This window comes from Coregonus lavaretus (genome assembly GCF_964263955.1).
Source record: "Coregonus lavaretus genome assembly, chromosome: 10".
Lineage (NCBI taxonomy): Eukaryota > Metazoa > Chordata > Actinopteri > Salmoniformes > Salmonidae > Coregonus > Coregonus lavaretus.
The window spans coordinates 41,327,092-41,350,908 of record NC_139997.1 but is presented as its reverse complement, the minus strand read 5'-3'; the positions used below and the strand labels follow the sequence as shown (position 1 = coordinate 41,350,908).

The 23,817-nt window shown below is 43.8% G+C and overlaps 1 pseudogene across 1 annotated transcript in view; it reads left to right on the top strand.

Moving 5' to 3' along the window:
• LOC311136471 (neurofibromin-like) overlaps positions 1–23,817 on the top strand; it is a 72,297-nt pseudogene that overhangs the window by 8,516 nt on the left and 39,964 nt on the right. Inside the window, exons 2-22 of the transcript XR_014615435.1 lie at positions 609–752; positions 853–936; positions 2,290–2,480; positions 3,602–3,708; positions 3,857–3,924; positions 4,378–4,453; positions 4,550–4,707; positions 4,857–5,030; positions 6,344–6,472; positions 8,139–8,213; positions 9,542–9,673; positions 16,316–16,450; positions 16,917–17,030; positions 17,136–17,215; positions 17,364–17,487; positions 17,609–17,979; positions 18,154–18,227; positions 18,347–18,897; positions 19,033–19,172; positions 19,302–19,424; positions 19,710–19,793. The product of XR_014615435.1 is annotated as a neurofibromin-like (transcript). The remainder of the gene's footprint in view (positions 1–608; positions 753–852; positions 937–2,289; positions 2,481–3,601; positions 3,709–3,856; positions 3,925–4,377; positions 4,454–4,549; positions 4,708–4,856; positions 5,031–6,343; positions 6,473–8,138; positions 8,214–9,541; positions 9,674–16,315; positions 16,451–16,916; positions 17,031–17,135; positions 17,216–17,363; positions 17,488–17,608; positions 17,980–18,153; positions 18,228–18,346; positions 18,898–19,032; positions 19,173–19,301; positions 19,425–19,709; positions 19,794–23,817) is intronic.

Below are 23,817 nucleotides of genomic sequence, written 5' to 3'. Positions count from 1 at the left end.
CTCACCAAATGGAAAATTCTTCCAAGAAGTGGGGGAGTCGGGTTGCTTCTAGTGTTTGCGTTTTTTAATGGTGTTTGGGTGTCACATGGAGCTGTGATTTGCTGTTATTAGGCTAGATGGAGCGGAGGCAAGGCTGGGTCAGCCTGGGGCCACAGACCAGCTGATGCGCCGTCATCCGGTCTGAGCTGGAGTCAGAGGCAAAGGAGGGCCCAGCCAGCCAGGCTCTCACAGACACATCCACTGAATGTAGTGTAGCCTACTGTACAGTACATCCCCTGTTCAGGATGACAGATGAAGCTTCACAAGAGGCAGACATGTTGGTCTCTAGAGAAAGGGACTGTGAGACCACTGCTCAAGGAGCGCTGCTAACCAAATGTGTTGTTATTCAATCACGCAGACCAGGAATAGGCTATCCCCTTGAAAACATAGTGATGGCTTATTGACAGGAATTGTATACAGAAGGCTATTCCTGTACTCGAGGCTCTTGACAGTATGTTAGGGTTATGTGTATTGGACATGAAGCAAAGTTACTAACTTAGATGAATGTAACAACACCAACAATTTATAAACGTTATAAGCCTAACTCTCTCACTTTTCCCCCTCTGCAGCTTCCAGTCAAAGTGGGCCAACAGAACACTCACACCAAAGTCAGCACGGAGCACAACAAGGAATGTCTGATCAACATCTCCAAGTACAAGTTCTCATTGGTCATCAGTGGCCTCACAAACATACTGAAGAATGTGAACAACATGGTGAGTGTGTGTGTGTGCGCAATGTCAGTTGAAGCCTATAGAGCCGGGAACAGTGTTGGAGAAGTCTCAACCATGTCTCCTGCTCCTCTTTCTCCCCTAGCGAATATTTGGGGAGGCTGCGGAGAAGAACCTCTATCTCTCTCAGCTCATCATCCTGGACACACTGGAGAAGTGCCTTGCTGGGGTGAGGATCCTTTTTTTCTCTTAGACGTTCCCCATAAAAATACAAATAAGGAAATTATGGATGCATGTCGCTGTTATATCTCCGACTCACTCTCTCTCTCTCTCTCTCTCTCTCTCTCTCTCTCTCTCTCTCTCTCTCTCTCTCTCTCTCTCTCTCTTCATTCTCCTTTCCTCCCTCTGTGTCTTTCCTGGTTTGTTTCCTTGTCTCCCTGCATGCTCTCCTAATACAGCATTATGGTTTTTACAGATCTCCATTAGATATCAGCATAACACAATAGGATGTGGTTGAGATGTTTTGCCTCAGTGGGGACAGTGGCCTTTGTGCTGGACTGGATCTGAGCCTTTCCCCTCCCCACACGTGAACTGTGTGTTTGAGTCCTGTCTCTTTCTCTCAGCCTTGGGGAATTATGTTAGTAGCCAGTAGTCTCCTGGTTCTTTTCCTTCCTCTCCCCTCCTTAGTAAAGATGTGCTCACTGCTCACTGAATATTGCTTTTCCAGGTGCTTGCTCATCTTGACTTTGCATTCTCAGCCTCCAATGGAATTGCCCCAAGTTTCCGGATGGAGGACAGCTGTTAGTAGGTTCTTCAAGTCCTCCTTGTTCTTGAAATCTGAATGCTTTTTGCTAACTATTTTTGCCTTGTTGATGTCCTCTTTCAGTAGCCCATGTCCCTGGAAGTTAATTTAAAATCATGACATATTACACCCTTACTAGTAATCAGAAAATCCTTCTATTTTCAATTAAATATTTCCCTTAATGATCCACCACTGTCCTCAAGTAGAGCCCTCTCTTTCCCCATTCCCCCTACAGTGTCCAGGGGTAATGACAGGTCCCAGGCCTGCAGTAGAGCTCTCTCTGTCCCCAGTCCCCCCACAGTGTTGTGGGGTAATGACAGGTCCCAGGCCTGCAGTGCAGCAGGTCCAAACCCAGCAGGTAGAATCATTAGTCTGGATAGCTCTGTCCAGAGCTGTTATCTCAGCTAGATTTACAGCATTGTTTCAAGGCTGTGAGAGACATCAGAATGCACTGTATCTAAAATATGTGATGTAAAGTTGTAGCCTACCGATTTGTGATATCTTACCTATTGGTACGGATGTTTTAGACCTAGTATGTTTTATATCTTCATGTATGAGAGGGAATTTGTGATTTCAGGGATGCCTGCCTTATGACTGGAGCCTGACTGACCGTTCTCTCTGTGTGGGAGGGTTTTAATCCTCATCCCAATCTATCAGTGGTCTATTCTCTCCTCTCTGGGTTAATCGTGCAGTGAGGACACCGATGAAAGGTTTTCTCATGTTTGACCTCTAACCTTTCCTCTAATCCCTCCCTTCCTGGTCTCTCTTCCCTTCCCTCAGCAACAGAAGGACTGTATGCGTCTGGACGAGACCATGCTGGTGAAACAGCTGCTGCCAGAGATCTGTCACTTCATCCACACGTACCGTGAGGGCCACCAGCATGCCGCCGAGTTACGTAGCTCCGCCTCCGGGGTCCTCTTCTCCCTCAGCTGCAACAACTTCAATGCCGTGTTCAGCCGCATCTCCACCAGGTGACATTAATCATAAACACCCATAACTCTCCCCTCAGCCCAACCTGCTCTGAGAAGCGACAGGCCACAGTAGTAGACCTCAGGCTGAACATAGAGGATGGGTTACCGTTAAGTGTACACCAGTTCAGGCCTTTGGGCTTCAGTGAGAGCGAGGAGGAAAAGAGAAGCTGGAGCTATTATCTACCTAAGATAGATAGAGGAAATAAATAGAGGGAGAAAGTCTCTGTCAGCAGCCTTCATAAAGAGTGTATTTGTCTGATGGAGTAATGTTCCACTGTGAGACCAAGCCCCAGAAGGACCTGGACATGCACAAGACATGGAAGCATACTCACATGCGTGTGTGTGTGCGCGGGCGTGTGTGTGTCAGAGCTGAGTGGTTTGGAGTGGGGAGAAAACATCTGCTGTTACCATTAACCACTAGGGTATATGAATTATTTGTTGAAGCTCAGAAAGCACATATTTTGTCTTCCTTCTCCTTGCACTGGTGTACTACTTGGTTCTGAGGCAGAAGAGAAGAGTGCTGCTCCACTCGTGTATCTATTGTTTCTGTGAGTCGCAGTCTGCACTTGTTAACCCAGCTGTGCTGTGGTCTTATTGGTCCATGACTGGCAGGCCCAGACTGATGAAGTGGCTGGTTATTAAATCATGAGGAGTTGGTTATGTGATGTTAAGCTGGAGAGAGAGAGTTGACCTTAACCACTCCCCAGTGTCGCCTCTCTCGCTTTCTTTCTCTCCTCAGCTTTTACCTTGAACGCATTGCCCATTCATTCAAACTAGCCTATTTGATGTCAGTTCCACGCGATGGCCAATCACTATCTTATCCCTACTTTGCTACTTCACCCTTATTATTGGAAGTTCTAGTAGTCTAACCCTAACCCTTACTCACCAAACCACCTGATTTTAATTATTCAATTTCCCATTGTTTGGGTTTTAACTAAAGTTATTACCGGTAGTCAAATGAGACCTATGCTTACCATTTGATTAGTGTATGTAGGATGATGCTCCATTGCTACTTCTCTACAGTTTCGTAATGATGATGTGATTCTATTGAATGTGAATATTCGAGGAGATTAAAATAATAATCTTTATTAAATATCCATCTTTGCTGTGTTTCCCCTCAGGTTGCAGGAGCTCACCTTGTGTTCAGAGGACACAGTGGATGTCCATGACATTGAGCTCATACAGTACATTAATGTGGACTGTGCCAAGCTAAAGAAACTGCTCCAAGGTATTTGCGTATTCTTATCAGTCACATTGCTTTATTTAGGACTACAGCCGTCACATTTGTAGTTATCCATTTGATAGAGCTAAAGATGTTGTGCACCATTGTTGAGGTTCAGCGTGGACTCACTATTGGTTGTCATCTTCTCCTGCAGAGACGGTGTTTAAATTCAAAGCCCTCAAGAAGCCTGCCCAGCTAAGTGTCATCAACAGCTTAGAGAAGGTGAGTCGCTCTCTCTGTCTCTGTCTGTCTCACACATCTATCTACAGACTCACTGTCTCCACCTAGTGGTCTCTCGTCCTCTCATCTCCTGTAGCCCTGCTCCTCCTGCTCTAGTGCAGTGTCTGTTGACTTTCTGTGGAGCTGCTCAGGCATCTGGATACACTTCAGTGGAGTCAGGGCACTGGTGTTTACACTGACCGTCTGTGGCTCGCCAGAAGCCCCAGTCTTGAAGCTGGAGTGTGGCTCCACTGAGAGGATGTGTAAACACCTTAACAGTTTTATGATGTTTTACATGTAAACTGTTTTTATCTCACCTAATCAGAGCTTGACATTAGTATCAGGATGGGAAACATCGTTGCAAGTTGGTGTGTTGTTGATAGTCTTCATTGCGAGTTGAGGATAGGTACAGTGCTTCCCAGGCAGGTGATGTGACCCCCTTCTCTCCCCTCTCAGGCCTTCTGGAACTGGGTGGAGAACTACCCTGATGAGTTCACCATGCTATACCAGAGGCCACAGACAGACATGGCTGGTGAGAATGCAGTTACAGTTCTAATGTTCCACTCAGTGATGAATCATATGTCTATGTGTTATTGACTGTGTTGTTGCTTGGTTGTGTCTCTCCCAGACTGTGCAGAGAAGCTGTTTGACCTGGTGGACAGTTTTGCTGAGAGTGCCAAGAGGAAGGCAGCCGTGTGGCCCCTGCAGATCATCCTCCTCATCCTCTGTCCTAACATCACACAGGACATCTCCAGAGAGACTGTAGAGGACACCAAGGTCAACAAGGTCAGACACAACACACACGCAGCACACACAGGGCGCACGGCGCACACACTAGGGTTCTAATCAGCCATGTCTTACAGTACTCATGTCTCACAGTAGACTACGCTTCTCTCATACAGTACTGTTACAGTACTCTTCTCTGTCCCTAACAGAAACTGTTCCTGGAGAACCTGCGGAAGGCCCTGGCCGGCCACGGGGGCAGTAAACAGCTGACTGAGAGTGCTGCCATCGCCTGTGTCAAACTCTGCAAGGCCTCCACCTACATCAACTGGGAGGACCACTCTGTCATCTTCCTCCTGGTGCAGTCCATCGTAGTGGACCTCAAGGTGAGTATCAGCCACAGATGGTCCTCTGATCATCAGTGTTATGGGACAGTATTATAAACGTAGTATCCAGTATTAGTCACCAGTGGTAACCAATTATAAACATAGTATCCAGTATTAGTCACCAGTGGTAACCAATTATAAACATAGTATCCAGTATTAGTCACCAGTGGTAACCAATTATAAACGTAGTATCCAGTATTAGTCACCAGTGGTAACCAATTATAAACGTAGTATCCAGTATTAGTCACCAGTGGTAACCAATTATAAACGTAGTATCCAGTATTAGTCACCAGTGGTAACCAATTATAAACATAGTATCCAGTATTAGTCACCAGTGGTAACCAATTATAAACGTAGTATCCAGTATTAGTCACCAGTGGTAACCAATTATAAACGTAGTATCCAGTATTAGTCACCAGTGGTAACCAATTATAAATGTAGTATCCAGTATTAGTCACCAGTGGTAACCAATTATAAATGTAGTATCCAGTATTAGTCACCAGTGGTAACCAATTATAAACGTAGTATCCAGTATTAGTCACCAGTGGTAACCAATTATAAACGTAGTATCCAGTATTAGTCACCAGTGGTAACCAATTATAAACGTAGTATCCAGTATTAGTCACCAGTGGTAACCAATTATAAATGTAGTATCCAGTATTAGTCACCAGTGGTAACCAATTATAAACGTAGTATCCAGTATTAGTCACCAGTGGTAACCAATTATAAACGTAGTATCCAGTATTAGTCACCAGTGGTAACCAATTATAAACGTAGTATCCAGTATTAGTCACCAGTGGTAACCAATTATAAATGTAGTATCCAGTATTAGTCACCAGTGGTAACCAATTATAAACGTAGTATCCAGTATTAGTCACCAGTGGTAACCAATTATAAACGTAGTATCCAGTATTAGTCACCAGTGGTAACCAATTATAAACGTAGTATCCAGTATTAGTCACCAGTGGTAACCAATTATAAACGTAGTATCCAGTATTAGTCACCAGTGGTAACCAATTATAAATGTAGTATCCAGTATTAGTCACCAGTGGTAACCAATTATAAACGTAGTATCCAGTATTAGTCACCAGTGGTAACCAATTATAAACGTAGTATCCAGTATTAGTCACCAGTGGTAACCAATTATAAACGTAGTATCCAGTATTAGTCACCAGTGGTAACCAATTATAAACGTAGTATCCAGTATTAGTCACCAGTGGTAACCAATTATAAATGTAGTATCCAGTATTAGTCACCAGTGGTAACCAGTCACAGCTGATGCTATGGACCTTGTTTCTCCCTTTTCCTGTCAGGCCCTGCTCTTCAACCCAGCCAAGCCTTTCTCCAGAGGGGCGGGAAGCCAGAACGCAGACGTGGACCTCATGATCGACTGCTTTGTCTCCTGTTTCCGCATCAATCCCCACAACAACCAACACTTTAAGGTATTTATTTGTATTCATTAAGGATCCCCATTAGCTGCTGCCAAGGCAGCAGCTACTCTTCCTGGGGTCCAGCAACATTAAGGCAGTTATATACAGTTTAAAATATTACATGACATTATATTTCATAACACTTTACCCAATATATTTAGTGTGGTCCCTCAGACCACTACTCCACTATCACATATTTACAATACAACATCCACGTGTACGTGTGTGTAGAGTGTGTGTCTTTTCATGTGTCTGTGCCACTCTGTTCCATAAGGTGTATTTTTTTTTCTGCTTGCTTCAGTTACCTGATGTGGAATAGAGTTCCATGTAGTCATGGCTCTATGTAGTATTGTGCGCCTCCCATAGTCTGTTCTGGACTTGGGGATTGTGAAGAGACCTTTGGTGGCATGTTTTGTGGTGTATGCATTGGTGTCTGAGCTGTGTGCTAGTAGTTTAAACAGACACCTCGTGCATTCAGCATGTCAACACTTCTTACAAAAACAAGTAGTGATTTAGTCAATCTCTCCTCCACAGCAAGGGGAGATTGACACGCATAATATTAATGTTATCTGTCCGTGTACATTTAAGGGCCAGCCGTGCTGCCCTGTTCTGAGCCAATTGTAATTTTCCGAAGTCCCTCTTTGTGGCACCTGACCAAACGACTGAACATTAGTCCAGGTGCGACAAAACTAGAGCCTGTAGGACCTGCCTTGTTGATAGTGTTGTTAAAAAGACAGAGCAGCGCTTTATTATGGACAGACTTCTCCCCATCTTAACTACTGTTGTCTCAACATGTTTTGACCATGACAGTTTAAAATCCAGGGTTACTCCAAGCAATTTAGTCACCTCAATTTCCTCATTATTCACTATGATCGATAATGTCAAAAGCCGCACTGAAGTCTAAAAGAACAGCTTCCACAATCTTTTTATCATACATTTCTGTCAGCCAATCAATCATCAGTCATTTGTGTAAGTGCCGTGCTTGTTGAATGTCCTTCCCAAAAGCGTGCTGAAAGTCTGTTGTCAATTTGTTTACAGTAAAATAGCATTGTATCTGGTCAAACACCATTTTTTCCAAATGTTTACTAAGGGTTGGTAACAGGCTGATTGGTCGGCTATTTGAGCCAGTAAAGGGGGCTTTACTATTCTTGGGTAGCGGAATTACTTTTGCTTCCCTCCAGGCCTGAGGGCACACATTTTTTAGTAGGCTTAGATTGAAGATATGGCAAATAGGAGTGGCAATATCGTCCGCTGTTATCCTCAGTAATTTTCCATCCAAGTTGTCAGACCCCGGTGGCTTGTCATTGTTGATAGACAATAATACTTTTTTCACTTCTTCCACACGCACTTTACGGAATTCAAAATTACAATGCGTGTCTTTCATAATTTGATCAGTTATACTTGGATGTGTAGTGTCAGCGTTTGTTGCTGGCATGTCATGCCTAAATTTGCTAATCTTGCCAATGAAATAATCATTAAAGTAATTGGTAATATCAGTGGGTTTTGTGATGAATGAGCAATCTGATTCAATTAATGATGGAGTTGAATTTTGGAGTATAGTTTTGCATAGAAATGGTTATGTTAATACACATGTGTTAACCACATACTGGTGTGTTGAAGTAAGGACTGTGTGATCTCTGGTTAACCCCTCTCTCTTTATTTTTCTCCCCCATTTCAGGTCTGCCTGGCGTCATCCTCTCCTCCCACTTTTCACTTCGTCCTGGTCAACTCCCTATACAGAATCATCACTAATGTAAGTGTGTGTTGTCATGGCCCAACATAGGGTTAAGGGATCAATCAACACACCCAATGCCAATGTCCATTGGCACCATCCAAAGTAATAAAAGTGACCAATGCTGTGTGCACAGTGCATGTCTAGACTGCCCAGTGGTAACCTTACCTGTGGTGACTGTGTAGATGATGTCACTACTGTACACAGTGCGCTCTATTACACAGCCGTTAGATGGACTACCATCTCACTCTGGATGAGCCATGCGGGGAGAGGAGGTGCTGCAGACACACGTGTGTGTGTGTGTGTGTGTTTCAATAGGAAGTGCTTAAGGGCAGATTTCATACAGAGGCCCTTTTATTAGCTCTCTATGTGTCTGAGAGACTGTGTGTGTGTGAGGGAGTGAGAGTATGACTGGTCTCTCTCTCGCCCCCGTCACTCAAAGCACTTCCTGTCTGAGCAGAAGTCAGAGGCTGCTTTTGTTCCTGTGTGTCTGTGTCTGTCTGTCTGTCTGTCTGTCTGTCTGTCTGTCTGTCTGTCTGTCTGTCTGTCTGTCTGTCTGGGTGGGTGGGTGGGTAACAGACAGAGTAGGAGAGGACAGCCGCCATCCTTCTCCCCACCAGGCAAACTCTCCACCCTAACAAATCCTACAGGGCTGAATGCCCCATGTCATTATCTGAATGAGTATAGACTGGGATAAATCAAATCTTATTTGCGGGTGTAGCGAAATGCTTGTGCTTCTAGCTCCGACAGTGCAGTAATATCAAACAAGTAACATCTAACAATTTCACAACATACCCAATACACACAAATCTAAGTAAGGAATGGAATTAAGAATATATACATATATGGACGAGCAATGACAGAGCGGCATGGTAGTTTGCCCCCGGTAATGCGTTCGGCAGACCGCACCACCCTCTGGAGAGCCCTGCGGTTGCGGGCGGTGCAGTTGCCATACCAGGCGGTGATACAGCCCGACAGGATGCTCTCAATTATGTATCTGTATAAGTTTGTGAGGGTTTTAGGTGCCAAGCCAAATTTCATCAGCCTCCTGAGGTTGAAGAGGCTCTGTTGTGCCTTCTTCACCACACTGTCTGCGTGGGTGGACCATTTCAGTTTGTCAGTGATGTGTACGCCAAGGAACTTCGCTATTACTATTTGTCAGTGATGTGTACACCAAGGAACACCCACTATTACTATTCAACCTACAGGCCGGTGTATTATCCAAGTCTGTCTACAGGATTAAGTTTCTGTTTCAAATGTTTTATAAGGAAGCCTAGTTATCCATGTACACAATTGTACAGTTTGTTTACAGGATTGAGTTTAACCCTCTGTCCATTCCTCTGTTGCAGTCTCCATTGGACTGGTGGCCTAAGATTGACGCGGTGTACTGCTACTCAGGAGAGCTGAGGATCATGTTTTCTGAGACGCTGGGCCACGTGATGAGGGGCTGCAGTACACACGCTCCCCTCCGCATGACTCCGGTAAGACACACACTATCCGTCTGTGGGCAGATACACACAACAAAACACACACACACAACAAAACACACACTCTTGGAAACAAAAACATACTCAACAAACCCAACATGTTATCGTGTGTGAGTCTGCATTATAGTTTTTTTTATGAATGGGCCATGCTGAGATTAGATGTTATTGAATGTCAGACTGCAGTGTGTTGTTTGACTGCGGAGAGCAGGAGCTTCACAGCAGCTACAAATATAAACGTATACATACAAACAACAACTTACAGACGCACAGAAATAACGACTACATCTCCTCTGCCCAGACGCGTATGCTCACACCCTCATCCCTAGTGCCTGCATTATTGTTTGCCACATGGCCTTAAATTGTACCAATTTGTTTTTCTCGGTCGACCTTGCTATTTCAATATTTGAATAATAAATCACTAGATTTTTCCATTGTGTTAATGATGGCAGATTTGATTGATTTCCACGTTTTTAGTATAAGTTTTTTCAAGATGAGTGATGAGAAGAGAATCGTCCAGCCCATTGGGTATCTCACCACACGCTCATATGCCATGTCATGAAATATGCAGACAGACGGATTAAAAGTAAGTTTACATTGTAATACTTCTGACAGCCAACTTTCTAGCTCCGTCCATAACTTTTGGACTTCATAGCATTCCCTGAAAGCATGTCATTATTAGTTTTACACTTAAGATATGACTCTGCTGTTGTGCTGTAGACATTCTGAGTTTTGTCTCTTGTATAATACATTCTATACATTTAGTTTATACTGGATTAAACATACATTTTCATTAACTGTAATTTCGTTGCTTATGCTCCAATTTTCCCTCCATCTTGTGCGCCAACATCAGTTGGTTCCAATCTTGGTTCCAATAGTTTTTTTTTTTCTAAGAGGTTGTCAGTTGGATATGCTCTCTGCAAGGTTTTTTATATCTTCCCTATCAATTGAACAGCATTTTCTGACTCAAATAAGATTCCTTCAAGGTTGCTCGTGATGTCGAAAAGATTTCAAATCGAAATGTTTTGATACACTACATGACCAAAAGTATGTGGGCACCTGCTTGTCGAACATCTCAGTCCAAAATCATGGGCATTAATATGGAGTTGGTCCCCACTTTGCTGCTATAACAGCCTCCACTCACTAGATGTTGGAACATTGCTGCGGGGACTTGCTTCCATTCAGACACAAGCATTAGTGAGGTCGGGCACTGATGTTGGGCGATTTGGCCTGGCTTGCAGTCAGCATTCCAATTAATCCCAAAGGTGTTCGATGGGGTTGAGGTTAGGGCTCTGTGCAGGCCAGTCAAGTTCTTCCACACCGATCTCGACAAACCATTTCTCTATGGACCTCACTTTGTGCACTGGGGCATTGTCATGCTGAAACAACTTTTGCCACAAAGTTGGAAGCACAGAATTGTCTAGAATGTCATTGTATGCTGTAGCGTTAAGATTTCCCTTTACTGGAGTTTGTGTGGCCTACCACTTCGCAGCTGAGCCGTTGTTGCTCCTAGATGTTTCCACTTCATAATAACAGCACTTACAGTTGACTGGGGCAGCTCTAGCAGGGCAGAAATTTGACGAACTGATTTGTTGGAAAGGTGGCATCCTATGACGGTTGAAAGTCACTGAGCTCTTCAGTACAGTCCAATATACTGCCAATGTTTGTCTATGGAGATTGCATGGCTGTGTTCTCGATTTTATACACCTGTCAGCAACGGGTGTGGCTGAAATAGCCGAATCCACTCATTTGAAAGGGTGTCCACATGCTTTTGGCCATATAGTGTATATGTCGCAATTCCATGTCTGGAAGGTTAAAACCACCCTCAGACTTAGAAGATGTAAAACTTTCCTTTTTATTTTATGAATTTTATTTGCCCACATTCTCTTATGACCGAGTATACTTTTTTAAAGAATGTCTTCGGTGGGTTAGTTGGTATTACCGAAAATAAATACAAAAACTTGGGGAGCCATGCCACTCTAAAGAGGTTTATTCTACCTGTAAGATTTGTGGGAAGATTATTCAATTTAATTAGATCTGCTTTCATATTGTTGAGTAATGAAATAACTTTATCTTTATATATTTGTTTGTCACTTATTAAGCATCCTAAGTATTTCATATTTTTTTGTGGTCCACTTTAAAGGATTGCTGTAGATCGTGAGGTATTATTTTTATTTTTGCTATTGACATTATTTCCGTTTTTTCCACGTTAATTTTATATCCTGAGATGTTTAGAGTATTCTGAAAATATTTTTAGCAAAGGGGGCATTGACTTTTCATTATTGGTCAAGTATATCAGGAGAATATCTGGAAATAAGTTTAGTTTATAGTCATGTTTACCAATACGTTTGGGTCCTGTCTAATTCTTTCTGCAAGCGGTTCAATTGCCAGTGCAAACAGGAGGAGGGAGAGAGGACATCCCTGTCTTGTGCCCCTTTCTAAAGCAATTTTATTAGATAATGTATTATTTGTGCATATTTTAGCTTTATGACATTTATACAATATTTTTTATTAAATGTTATTTCAGCTGGATAGTTGAAAGCTTCCAAAGTTTTGAATAGAAAATGCCATTCAAGATGATCGAAATCCTTTTCGGCATCAACAGCCATTGTTGATAAATCTACATCTAGTTTTTTTGCGTGTTGTATTAAACTGAAACATGTTCTTGTATTTGTTTGCAAGTGTGTAGTTCTTTTATAAACCCTGTTTGATTGAAATGTGACAAGTCTGGTAAGACTTTTCCCATTCTATTGCTTATAAGCTTTGTTATTATTTTATTGTCACAATTTATTAAACTTATGGGTATATAATCAGCAGGGGACTCTCGATTTTCCTGGTTTTAATATAACTGAAATAACTGTTTGATACATGGAACTAGGAAGTACTGAATTGAGTGACATGTGTGTTGTCATTTGTGTAAATAGGGGGGCTACTTTGTCCCAAAATGTTAAATAGAATTCTATGGGAAAGCCATCCATTCCTGGTGCTTTTTTCCATGCAAATGTTTTAACAGTATCTAATATTTATTATTGGGTGATCTCTGTTTTTAGTGATTATTTTTTGTCTGTTGATAATTGCTTCAGAGTTGTTGAGTCTAAGAAGGCTACAGGGTCCGTCCAACTGTTTAATTCTGATTTTATATACAGTACCAGTCAAAAGTTTGGACACACCTACTCATTCAAGGGTTTTTCTTTATTTTTACTATTGTCTACATTGTAGAATAATAGTGAAGACATCAAAACTATGAAATAACACATGGAATCATGTAGTAACCAAAACAGTGTTAAACAAATCAAAATGTATTTTATATTTGAGATTCTTCAAAGTAGCCACCCTTTGCCTTGATGACTGCTTTGCACACTCTTGGCATTCTCTCAACCAGATTCATGAGGTAGTCACATGGAATGCATTTCAATTAACAGGTGTGCCTTGTTAAAAGTTAATTTGTGGAATTTCTTTCCTTCTTAATGCATTTGAGCCAATCAGTTGTGTTGTGACAAGGTAGGGGTGGTATACAGAAGATAGCCCTATTTAGTAAAAGACCAAGTCCATATTATAGCAAGAACAGCTCAAATAAGCAAAGAGAAACGACAGTCCATCATTACTTTAAGACATGAAGGTCAGTCAATCCGGAACATTTCAAGAACTTTGAAAGTTTCTTCAAGTGCAGTCGCAAAAACCATCAAGTGCTATGATGAAACTGGCTCTCATGACCACCACAGGAAAGGAAGAACCAGAGTTACCTCTGCTGCAGAGGATAAGTTCATTAGAGTTACCAGCCTCAGAAATTGCAGCCCAAATAAATGCTTCACAGAGTTCAAGTAACAGACACATCTCAACTTCTACTGTTCAGAAGAGTCTGTGAATCAGGCCGTCATTGTCGAATTGCTGCAAAGAAACCACTACTAAAGGACACCAATAAGAAGAAGAGACTTGCTTGGGACAAGAAACACGAGCAATGGACATTAGACCGGTGGAAATCTGTCCTTTGGTCTGATGAGTCCAAATTTGAGATTTTTGGTTCCAACCGCCGTGTCTTTGTGAGACGCAGAGTAGGTGAACGGATGATCTCCGCATGTGTGGTTCCCACCGTGAAGCATGGAGGAGGAGGTGTGATGGTTTGGGGGTGCTTTGCTGGTGACACTGTCTGTGATTTATTTAGAATTCAAGGCACACTTTACCAGCATGGCTACCACAGCATTCTGCAGCGATATGCCATCCCATCTGGTTTAGGCTTAGTGGGACTATCATTTGTTTTTCAACAGGACAATGACCCAACACACCTCGAGGCTGTGTAAGGGCTATTTGACCAAGAAGGAGAGTGATGGAGTGCTGCATCAGATGACCTGGCCTCCACAATCCCCCGACCTCAACCCAATTGAGATGGTTTGGGATGAGTTGGACCGCAGAGTTAAGGAAAAGCAGCCAACAAGTGCTCAGCATATGTGGGAACTCCTTCAAGACTGTTGGAAAAGCATTCCTCATGAAGCTGGTTGAGAGAATGCCAAGAGTTTGCAAAGCTGTCATCAAGGCAAATGGTGGCTACTTTGAAGAATCTAAAATCTAAAATATATTTTGATTTGTTTAACACTTTTTTTGTTACTACATGATTCCATATGTGTTATTTCATAGTTTTGATGTCTTCACTATTATTCTACAATGTAGAAAATAGTACATTTAAAGAAAAACCCTTGAATGAGTAGGTATGTCCACATTTTTGACTGGTACTGTATATCTGATAACTCTCTTGATAACCATATTTGATAACCACTCACTTCCCTGTCATTTTGTATGAATGTGTGTGTCATCTCGCTCATATCTGTGTGTTTGGTCTACTCATCTCATGGAGGTGAAGGACGGCAGAGGGAACTCTCTGACATCATTGACTCGGTGGTGCTTCTTTGTCTTCTGCTTATTTTCTCTTTCATATTGCCCCGTTCTTTCCTTCTCCTTCTTCTTCATTTTCTTTGACCTGGCTGCTGCCGCCCACTCACTCAGATGCCAACCTGTCACAGTCACTGTTTTGCATGGCAGTGGGCGTCTGTCGCTGTAAGTATAACTGCCACCCCTACCACTCCCCACGTTTCCTCCTCCCGACTCCTCTGCAGCTGACCCCTGACCTCTAACCCCTGACCTCACCCTCAGGCTACCACAGGTAAGAGAGAGCCCCTGTCGTCCTCCACCTCCTCTGTGCTCTGGTTGAAGTGAGTCTGCGTCTGACTCCTCCCTCCACTCCATCTCATCTGTATGCTAGGCTAGCTACTGGAGCATGCTTCTCAGCATGTTAGTGCTGAGCCATTTTAGTGCTTTTTGAGGTCGGTTCGGTTACAGTTATTAAAAAATAATCACGATTTTCGATTTCCATTAAAAAAAACAAATGCCAACATTAAATGCAATATGTGGAATGAATGCTGTAACAATACAGAATAAAACAATTAATAAAAGTCCAATGATGTTAGTGACCCATTACTGATTATTAACCATCATTTATTCACAATATTTTAATAAAATATTTCAGTTGTGTGTATTACATTTGTTTTATTTGATGACTTGATCATCTCATCTCTATAGAGCTGCTGCCTATGTTGTCTGACAAAATAACTATTTTAGTAGTTCTTCAAAGTAAATAAGGCATACTTTTATGACTGCTGAATACCAACGATCAATCACTTAGATCATGTATTTTCTGGTAGATAACTCGCGAAGCTACTGCTCTCTATCTCGCGCATTCTTCTGCCTCTTCTCTCTCTGTGTCTGCCCCACACAGTCCGCACAAACAGGCGCGCAATGGATTATGGTCATTGTAGTTAATTACTACGTTTTCTGCGCTAAACAATGTAGAATATTGGCCTGTTGGAAACTAAAACGCACACAGTTCGGGCTTGATCTGATTTATCTGTAGAGAAACTGCGCATTGAGCTCACAGAAAAAAACTAAGAAATGGAATTCAAATAATTGAACCGATGTAGGTCAATTAGTTGTTTAAAAAAAGAAGAATAACTGACATTTCAGTTAATTGCTCAGCGCTATAGTTGAGGCTGAGTCCTCCTCTTGCACACTCACAAAGTATTTGGATTGTTCATCATCTTTATTTTAACTCCTAAATGGAGGATCTTAATATAATCACAGTGTTGATATGCCTTCAAACTAGGTTCTATGGATGGCTACTTGGTTGGGTTTTCATCACCTGTGAAGGGATGAGAGGCCTATAGATTGTGTTGGTGCATAGTTGAATATTTCCTTAAAACGCCACTAGAATTGGGTGCTATTTCCTCATCCATAATTCCTGTTTGCAGTGTCCTGGTGTTTGTGTGTGGGCCTGACTCCCTCATGGTGGCCAGCCCATGATGGTTTAGGCATGGCCCCTTAGGCTCCTGTCTGTTTGCCCACCTCCTGTTTCATGGCCCACCCATGAAGGGCACTTATGAAACAGTGTCTCTCTCTCTATCCCCCCCTGTTTGACCCCTGATTCCTTCTCTCCTGGTGGCTCTCCTGATCCCTGTGCGCTGGGTCTCTGTTGCTCGGAGGGTGGGAACTTGTTTGTCTGATTGCAGTAGAGTTTCTCTCTCTCTCTCATCCTCGCTCATCTTAAATGAAAGATCCTGCTAATGGCCAGTCTCTACTGTTTGTTTCCTTCAGAGTCTGACCTTCAAGGAGAAGATGACCAGTCTGAAGTTCAAGGAGAAGACCACAGACCTGGACACGCGTAGCCACAAGTACCTGCTGCTGGCCCTGGTCAAGCTCATCCACGCTGACCCCAAACTCATGCTGCATGTTAGTGTTTACTCTGTTTATTTTAGGACTCCTGGACAGAAATAATGTGCGTTTTTCTGTTTGAGGATGGTCATGTAACACAGTAGTTATACTTATCCTTTAATTCTACATTTGTTGTGTTGGATTAAGGGATTATCATTGTTAATTCCACTTGCAGGGTTAGATTTAGACATATTAGCCAAGTGTTAGGTTATAGAGACTGATTATAAAGTCTTAGGGCTCGACACACCAATAGCGCTTGCAAGCCGGGAGTACTTGCAGACTGATTTGACATGTCAGATGTCAACGTTACGCTCAACGATCGGTAGACGATGGCACACATTCGGTGCGATGTGTGCCACCCTTTTAAGCTGGTTTGGGATTTGCAAAGACTTTTAGGCAGACTAGACCGGACTAGACACTCTTGGCATGTTTGTACATTGCTGTGTAGTCGTATACATGTTTTTTTATTGTGTGTGTGTGTAAGAACCCGGGTAAGCAGGGTCAGGAGATCCAGAGCAGTACAGCAGAGCTGATCACCGGCCTGGTGCAACTGGTGCCTCTAGCCAACATGGGAGAGTGTTCACAGGAAGCAATGGAGGTGAGCCCCATCTCTCTTTCTATCTCACTCTCCCTTTTTCTCCATTATGGTTACATTTTGCCACAGTGGCTAATAGATACTCCTCCCGTTCTCTTCCTTTTCTAGGCCCTCTTGGTCCTGCATCAACCTGAGACCATAGAATTGTGGAACCCAGATGCTCCCATTGAGACCTTTTGGGACATCAGGTAGACTAAGCCCTCCTTTTTATCTACCTTGTTTTATAGATGTTGTCCTACCTTAGATGCCAGGTGAAATTGAGTGTTCATTGATGCTGATTGGTTAGCACAGATGGAGAACACCAGCTTGACTGTGATTGGCTGTTGTACCCTACAGTTCCCAGGTCCTCTTCTTCATCTGTAAGAAGCTGGTTGGCCACCAGATGATCAACAGTACAGAGATCCTCAAGTGGCTGAGGGAGATCCTCATCTGCAGGAACAAGTTCCTCCTCAGGAACAAGGTGAGCCACATCATTGTGGGTTTTGTAGTCCTTATACCTGTGGGGCTCATCCAGGAGGGCACAAGGTTATAGAATGTTCAAAAATATATTTAGGTCTATTTATTTGTCTTGTTGAGTAAAGCCAAAAGGTAGCTCTATGCATGACATTTTATATATCTATAACATTCAGAACCCCCTCCTGAACGTGACCGTGGTTTCACTAATCTCCTTTGTTCTAACCCCTCTGTCCTGTCTTCCTCCCCCAGGAGCAGGCCACGGTGGGCAGTGGCATCCCCATCTGCAGACAGGCCCAGACCAAGCTGGAGGTGTGTCTCTACATGTTCCTGTGGAGCCCTGACATGGAGGCCGTTCTGGTGGCCATGTCCTGCTTCCGACACCTCTGTGAGGAGGCTGAGGTCCGCTGTGGAGTGGATGAGGTCCCGGTGCAGACCATCCTACCCAACTACAACACCTTCATTGAGTTTGCCTCCGTCAGCAACATGATGTCCACAGGTTAGTAGTGAATGAACGTGCTAATGATCTATGACCTCGAGATGACGGTGCTGTATCTTATGGACAGAGTACCACCTCTAGAGGGCAGTCACAGCTTGAGAGCTCAGCAGGTGATGAAGTCGGGGCTGTCTGAGAGGCCAAGGCTCCTGTCATGGTGTGTTTGTGTGTTTTCAGGCCGCTCAGCCCTGCAGAAGAGAGTGATGGCTCTGTTGAGGAGGATAGAACACCCTACTGCAGGAAACACAGAGGTGAGCGAGTGGCCTGCTGCTGTGCTTCTAGTCATACCCTGATGGTTCAATATGGAAGTATGTTTGTGAAGCACGATATTCACATCAACTCAATATTTGTTTTATAATGTTCCCCACAGGCATGGGAAGACACTCATGCAAAATGGGAGCAGGCGACCAAATTAATCCTCACCCATCCCAAAACTAAGCTAGAGGATGGCCAGGTAAGCAGACATCCATTAGCTTGTTCTTATGCATTCTTGTTACGCACATCAAAATACACTTCACAAATTATTTGGTTGTGGATTGATGTTGTCCCTCTGTTGCTCCTCTCTGTGTCTGTGTCCAGGAGTGGATCAACATGACGGGCTTCCTGTGTGCTCTGGGAGGTGTGTGTCTGCAACAGCGCAGTGTCCCAGGCCTGGCCACCTACAGCCCACCCATGGGGCCTCTCAGTGAGAGGAAGGGCTCCATGATCTCCATGGGCTCTTGTGAGGGGAACACGGAGACGCCCCTGGGCCGCTTCCTGGACCGCCTACTGTCCCTCATGGTGTGCAGCCATGAGAAGGGTGTTCAGATCCGGACCAATGTTAAGGATCTGGTGGGCCTGGAGCTCAGCCCGGCTCTCTACCCCATGCTCTTCAACAAACTCAAGAACAGCATCAGTCGCTTCTTCGACGCACAGGGGCCGGTGAGAGGAACACACACACACACACATACAGTGAAAAGGGTTGTACCTGTTAATCCAAAGACACTGAAGGAATAGAGGTAAGAGCCCCTTTCTTAGCCTGTGTGGTAAAATATATTATTCTTTGTATCTGTTTAGGTTCCCATCAATGACACTAACACCCAGTTTGTGGAGCAGACCATCGCCATCATGAAGAACCTACTGGACAACCACACTGAGGGCAGCTCAGAGCACCTGGGACAGGCCAGCATAGAGACCATGATGCTCAACCTGGTCAGGTAAATGTCTCAGCTTCTCTCCTCCTGTCCTCTCCTCCATGGCATGCCGACCCTGGACTATGAGCTGGTGAGCTGCTGTGAGCCCACTGCCCACTCTCATTCTCCCCATGCCCTGTGTTGTGTTGGCAGGTACGTGCGTATCCTGGGCAACATGGTGCATGCCATCCAGATGAAGACCAAGCTGTGCCAGCTGGTGGAGGTGATGATGGAGAGACGAGACGAGCTGTCCTTCTGCCAGGAGATGAAGTTCAGGTGAGAGATCGAGACGACCTGTCCATCTGCCAGGAGATAAAGTTCAGGTGAGAGATCGAGACGACCTGTCCATCTGCCAGGAGACAAAGTTCAGGTGAGAGATTGAGACGACCTGTTCTTCTGCCAGGAGATGAAGTTCAGGTGAGAATGTCCTCCTTGAGTCTAGACTGTCAGTCAAACATGTACTGTCCAGGTTTACTGCTACATATCGACTGATACGGAGTAATACAAAGACCATGTCATTGAGTTTACACACAGTAAATGAATGTCATTTGTCGCTGACAGGAATAAGATGGTGGAGTACCTGACAGACTGGGTGATGGGCACCTCAAACCAGGCGGCTGATGATGACGTCAAGTGTCTTACCAGGTACTGTACTACTACCCCCTGCTTGGATTGTACCCCCCCCCCACATCATCACAGAGCTGATATGACCTTGACCTCTTACATTTGTGTTTTAAGATGGCACTGGGATGTATAGCCACTGTTTTACGGGCTCCTGACCAATACTGCTATTTTGTGTGTTTTCTTTTCTTAACTTTTTTTTCTACATAATGTTTCCGCCATCGCTTCTTATGACCGAAAATAGCTTCTGGACATCAGAACAGCAATCACTCACCTCGATCTGGACAAAGACTTCTACTTCAATGAGTGCACAGGACATACTGCTCACCTCGGACCAGGCCCTAATCCCCGACACTCGGAAGAGGAAAAAACGTTGCTATAGAGGACACCGTGCGGGCACATTGATGAGACTACGTTGACGAGTGACTAAACCGCCCCTACCCTCTGTTCTATTTGCGAATGTGCAATCGCTGGAGAACAAACTGGACAAGCTCCGTTCGAGACTATCCTATCAACGGGACATTGTGAACTGTAATATACTATGCTTTTCAGAGTCATGGCTGAACAAGGACATATATGCAGTTAGCTGGGTTTTTCATGCATCGGCAGGACAGAACAGCAGCGTCCGGTAAGATCCGTGGGAGTAGGGTGTCTCTTTGTCAACAAAGACAGGTGCGCAGTCTCTAATATAAGGAAGTCTCAAGGTTCTGCTCGCCTGAGTTAGAATACGTCGTGATAAGCTGTAGACCATACTATTTACCAAGGGTTTTCATCTATATTTTTCTTAGCGGTCTATTTACCACCACAAACTGATGCTGGCACTAAGACCCCACTCAACGAGCTGTATAGGGCCATAAGCCAACAAGAAAATGCTCATCCAGAGGCAGCGCTCCTAGTGGCCGGTGATTTTAATGCAGGAAAACTGAAATCCGTTTTACTAATTTCTACCAACATGTCACCTGTAAAACTAGAGAAAAAAAACTCTAGATCACCTTTACACCACACACAGTGATGCATACAACACTCTCTCTAGCCCTCCATTTGTTAAATCTGACCATAACTCTATCCTCCTGATTCCTGCTTACAAGCAAAAACTCAAACAGGAAGCACCAGTGACGCTCTCAATGCGGAAGTGGTCCGATGAAGTGCATTGATGACGTCGTCCTCACAGTGACTGTACGTACATATCCCAACAAGAAGCCATGAATTACAGGCAACAATCCGGACGCTTATAAGAAATCCTGGTACGCCCTGCGACGAACCATCAAACAGGCAAAGCATCAATACTGGACTAAGATCGAATCCTACTACACCGGCTCTGACGCTCGTCGGATGTGGCAGGGCTTGCAAACTAGCCCGGAATACAAAGGGAAACCCAGCCGAGAGCTGCCCAGTAACGCGAGCCTACCAGACGAGCTAAATGCCTTTTATGCTCGCTTCGAGGCAAGCAACACTGAACCATGCACTGAACCCAACAGCACCAGCTGTTCTGGATGACTGTGTGATCACGCTGTCCGTAGCCAATGTGAGTAAGACTTTTAAACGCGTTAGCATTCAGACGGATTACCAGGAAGCGTACTCAGAGCATGCGCTGACCAGCTGGCAAGTGTCTTCACTGACTTTTTCAACGTCTCACTGACCCAGTCTGTAATACCTACATGTTTCAAGCAGAACACCATAGTCCCTGTGTCCAAGAACGCCAAGGTAACCTGTCTAAAAGACTACCGCCCTGTAGCACTCACATCTGTAGCCATGAAATGCTTTGAAAGGCTCACATCAACACCATCATCCCAGAAACCCTGGACACACTCCAATTTGCATACCGCCCAAACAGATCCACAGATGAAGCAGTCTCTATTGCACTCCACACTGCCCTGTCCCACCTGGACAAAAGGAACACCTACATCCGACCACAAGGTACTACAGAGGGTAGTGCGTAATGCCCAGTACATCACTGGTGTCGAACTCCAAGCCATAAGTTAACCAAATAGCTACCTGGACTATCTGCATTGACCCTTTTTGCACTAACTCTTTTTGACTCTATGCGCACACACACTGGACTCTACCCACACACTTGCACATACTGACACTCCAACACACACACTCACTCACACATAACACGTACACACAGGCAAACATTTGCCACACACACACTTTCACACTCCCACACACGCGGCTGCTACTGTCTATTATCTATCCTGTTGCCTAGTCACTTTACCCCTACCTATACAGTATGTACATATCTACCTCAATTTCCTAGTACCCCTGCACATTTACTCGGTACTGGTACCCCATGTTTAAATAGCCAAGCTATCATTGCTCTTTGTATTTATTCCTCGTGTTAATAAATATATATATATATACAGAAGAAGTCGGAAGTTTACATACACCTTAGCCAAATACATTTAAACTCAGTTTTTCACAATTCCTGACATTTAATCCTAGTAAAAATTATGTGTCTTAGGTCAGTTAGGATCACCACTTCATTTTAAGAATGTGAAATGTCAGAATAATAGTAGAGAGAGTGATTTATTTCAGCTTTTATTTCTTTCATCACATTCCCAGTGGGTCAGAAGTTTACATACAATCAATTAGTATTTGGTAGCATTGCCTTTAAATTGTTTAACTTGGGTCAAACGTTTCGGGTAGCCTTCCACAAGCTTCCCACAATAAGTTGGGTGAATTTTGGCCCATTCCTCCTGACAGAGCTGGTGTAACTGAGTCAGGTTAGTAGGCCACCTTGCTCGCACACACTTTTTCAGTTCTGCCCACAAATGTTTTATAGGATTGAGGTCAGGGCTTTGTGATGGCCACTCCAATAGCTTGACTTTGTTGTCCTTAAGCCATTTTGCCACAACTTTGGAAGTATGCTTGGGGTCATTGTCCATTTGGAAGACCCATTTGCGACCAAGCTTTAACTTCCTGACTGATGTCTTGAGATGTTGCTTCAATATCCACATAATTTTCCTTCCACATGATGCCATCTATTTTGTGAAGTGCACCAGTCCCTCATACAGCAAAGCACCCCCACATCATGATGCTGCCACCCCCGTGCTTCACGGTTGAGATGGTGTTCTTCGGCTTGCAAGCGCCCCCTTTTTCCTCCAGACATAACGATGGTCATTATGGCCAAACAGTTCTATTTTTGTTTCATCAGACCAGAGGACATTTCTCCAAAAAGTACAATCTTTGTCCCCATGTGCAGTTGCAAACCGTAGTCTGGCTTGTTTATGGCGGTTTTGAAGCAGTGGCTTCTTCCTTGCTGAGCGGCCTTTCAGGTTATGTCGATATAAGACTAGTTTTACTGTGGATATAGATATTTTTGTACCTGTTTCCTACAGCATCTTCACAAGGTCCTTTGCTGTTGTTCTGGGATTGAGTTGCACTTTTCGCACCAAAGTGCGTTCATCTCTAGGAGACAGAACGTGTCTCCTTCCTGAGCGGTATGATGGCTGAGTGGTCCCATGGTGTTTATACTTGCGTACTATTGTTTGTACAGATGAACGTGGTACCTTCAGGCGTTTGGAAATTGCTCCCAAGGATGAACCAGACTTGTGGAGGTCTACAATATTTTTTCTGAGGTCTTGGCTGATTTCTTTTGATTTTCCCATGATGTCAAGCAAAGAGGCACTGAGTTTGAAGGTAGGCCTTGAAATACATCCACAGGTACACCTCCAATTGACTCAAATGATGTCAATTAGCCTATCAGAAGCTTCTAAAGCCATGACATCATTATCTGGAATTTTCCAAGCTGTTTAAAGGCACAGTCAACTTAGTGTATGTAAACTTCTGACCCACTGGAATTGTGATACAGTGAATTATAAGTGAAATAATCTGTCTGTAAACAATTGTTGGAAAAATTACTTGTCATGCACAAAGTAGATGTCCTAACCCACTTGCCAAAACTAAGAAATTTGTGGAGTGGTTGAAAAACGAGTTTTAATGTTTTAATGACTCTAACCTAAGTGTATGTAAACTTCCGACTTCAACTGTGTGTATATGTGTATATATATATACAGCTGTGGAAAAAATTAAGAGACCACTGCAA